Consider the following 3,612-nt stretch of genomic DNA (forward strand, 5'->3'; position numbering starts at 1 on the left):
AAAGCTTGCCTTTATTACTTATTCTCTTTCTTCTATATATAGTACTACTATATATCTAGCTTTAAGCTATAAATATAACTATTATAGTAGACTTTATAAATAATATAAATATTTTAGTATTTAGAAGAAATATAGAGTAGACTAGAAGGCAGCTTAAAGCTGCTTAGAATATATACTTAACTTAGGCAAAAAAAGCTAAAGTTAAATTTAACTTAATAAAAAGTAAGTTACTATACTTTAGCTATACTAAAGAGCTATACTAAACCTAGATATAGCTAAGTACTAATAAAATTATACTAAAGAAAAGCTATAAGTTTCTAAGTATTTAAATTAATAAAAAGCTAAAGTAGAACTATTATAAAGCTTAAATAGAGAAGAAATTAGCTATATAGTAGCTTGCTTTTACTATACTCTTAGCCTTAGCTTAGAGCAGTATATACTTTAATAGAAAAGCTTTATATATAGTAGTAGTTTAAAGTATTATTACTTATAAAGTAGGTATATTTTATATATCTACTTAGATTTAAAGTAAACCTAAAGAGGTTACTAAATAACTTATAGTAAAGTAGTTATAATGCCTTTAGGCTATTACTAAAGTATATAAAGCTATACTAATTTTATATCTAAAGGCAGAAGTAGTAGTTTCTCTATTAAACCTTTATTTTAACTACTTAAAGTATAAGTTTAAAGATTAATTAAAGAAGATAAATATAGTAAGTTAAATCTAAACTACTTATAGTATAATAGTAAAAGTTCTAAAGAAAAAGAAGAAGCTTTAGTAGAAACTAAATAAAAAAAACTAATAGTAGATATAGGCCTAGAGCTTAGTTAAAGCTGCTAAAGCTATAATATAGTAAGAATAGTAATAGCAATAAAATAACTAGCACTAAAATATAAAGCTAGCCTGCTAATAGTATAGCTAGAAAGCAATAGAGAATATACCTCTACTAAGTATACTAAAATAAATAACTTATTTATATAAAAGCTTATTTAAGTATAAAACTATTATATTAATTTAGCTATAAATAGATAAGATAGAGCTAAATAAGTTTCTTTACTATAAGTAGGTACTTAGTATAGTATTACCTTTATATTAGTATAGAACTAAGAAGAAAGATATATACTATATTATTTTATTATACTTACTTTATATAAATATAAAACTACTAAATTAGCCAGGTACAGTATCCCCCACGCCGCTCTGCTCGGGTGCGGCTTCTTGCTCACAGGCATTTCCTTCTTCAGTGTCATTTTCAGGAACACTATCTTGCCCGGGTACGCTTTGCCCAGTGACACTTTGCTCAGGGCTGCTTTGCCCAGTGACGCTTTGCCCAGTGACGCTTTGCCCAGTGACGCTTTGCCCAGTGACGCTTTGCCCAGTGACGCTTTGCCCAGTGACGCTTTGCCCAGTGACGCTTTGCCCAGTGACGCTTTGCCCAGTGACGCTTTGCCCAGTGACGCTTTAAGCTTAGCTTTAAGCTAGCCTACCTCTACTTATTTCTCTCTCTCTCTTCTTTAAGCTTAATAACTAACTTTAAGTTAACTAGTAACTCTCTCTTCTTTAAGCCTACTTCTACGCTCTAAAGTTACTACTATACTTACTTATAGCTGCTCTAAAGCTACTTATATACTACTTCTTATTAAGCTCTACTATAAAGCTATACTTATCTAAAGCTATAAGTAAAGCCTTTATCTTAGCTATATAGCTAGTATACTTATTTAGAATTTAAACTAACTCTACTATAAATATAGCTATAGTAGTAATTAATACTATAATTTTCTCTAACTAACTTAGAATCTCTTTATAATAGTTTATACTATTATTTAATTCTCTAGCTAGTATTAAGCTAGACTAAGCAGACTAAGCCTACTTCTTCCCCTTCTAATTATTAGCCTTCTCTAAGGCCTTAAGATTCTTAAAAAATTAAGAAGTAAACTAAGATAAAGAGTTAGTAATATTAAGCTAGAGATAAAGTAAACTACTTATAGTAATATAGAAAAGTATCTTCTTAGCTATAGCTTTTAGCTTCTTCTAAAGGCATAAAAAAATAAAATATATTTTTAATATTATATTATACTATAGCTTAGTTAAAGCTAGAGAAGAAGTAGAGATAAAATAACTTATAGAAATATAATAATTATTATAAATATAATAGTTAAAACATAATATAGTCTTTAACTTAATAATCTCCTAGTATAAATAGGCCTAGAGCTTATCTAGCTCTAAGCTAGTAGTAGTAGCAGCAGCAGAGATCTAAGTAATATAAAAGATATATATAACTTTATAGATAGAACTAAGCTATATATAGAGTTAGAGCTAGAATAAAGGCAGAATTAGAGATATATACTAACTTGCTAGCAACTTTTTAGAACTAAGACTTAGTTATTATTTTGCCTTTAAAGGCACTAGAAGTCTTATAGTAGTTAGCTATTAAGTAGAGATTAAGCTAGCACTAGCTTAAACTTACTATAACTTTCTCTATATTAGCAGACTAGAAGAAGGATATAGTAATAGCTGCTAAAAAGATTAGCAACTCTCTAGATTTAGAGCTAGTATAAAATAGATATAAAGTATATATATATATACAATAAGTTTTAATAGAGTTTAAAGATAATAAAGACAGCAGCAATAGCAGTAAGAATAGCTCTAGCAAGAAGTTAGCTAGAATTTAAGCAGAAACTAGCCTAAGCCTAGTAGGGCAGTAAGTAGAGCTAGTTTATTAGCAAGATTTAGTATATATTAAGAGCAAGAGGTTAAAAGAGAAAGAAAAGAGAGAAGGAAGTTAGAGAGAGTTTAGCTAGCTTTATATCTAATAAGAGCTTAGGTTTAGCGTAGCAGCTGCGCTAGCTGTAGCTAGCTATAAGGCTAGGAGGTAATTTATATATAAAACAAAAGTAAGGTAAATCTAAATATATAAGCTATTGCAGCTAAATACTAAATATTTATGCTAGCAGCTATATAACAGCATAGAACTAAGCTAGCCTACTTTTAAGAGAGCAATAAATAATATACTATACTAAGATAATTTATATCTTTAGAGAGTAGAGATAATTAGGGACTAATAGATAAAATAAGAAATTAAGTAGGCATAAAATAGCTTTAGTATAAAGCTAAAGTTAAGCTATAGCTAGCTGTAAAGCTAAGAGGTAATTTATATATAAAATAAAAGTAAGGTAAATCTAACTATATAAGCTATTATAGCTAAATACTAAATATTTATACTAATAGTTATATATTAGCTTAAAGCTAGACTAGCCTACCTCTAAGATAGTAATAAATAATATACTATATAGAGATAAATTGCATCTCTAGAGAGAGAGAACAACTAGAGGCTAGAGAATATAGCAGAAGAATAAGCAGAAGCAGTATAGCTCTAGCATAAAGCTAGAGGTAGGCTTAGTTTTTAGAGGTTATTAGCCTCTCTAGAATACAGCTAGTAAAGCTAGTAATACTTATATGTATATAAGAGGTAGGTAGATTCTAGCTAGCATAAAGCTAGAGCTACTTTAGAGAGCAAAAATAAAAGTAAGTAGAGTTTTTCTTTCTATTAAAGAGTTTTCTAGGCTTAATATAAGAAGAAGAAGTACTAGTTATATAGCTCTATAGCTATC

This window comes from Metarhizium album, assembly GCF_000804445.1.
Source record: "Metarhizium album ARSEF 1941 chromosome Unknown scaffold_8, whole genome shotgun sequence".
Taxonomy (NCBI): Eukaryota; Fungi; Ascomycota; class Sordariomycetes; order Hypocreales; family Clavicipitaceae; genus Metarhizium; species Metarhizium album.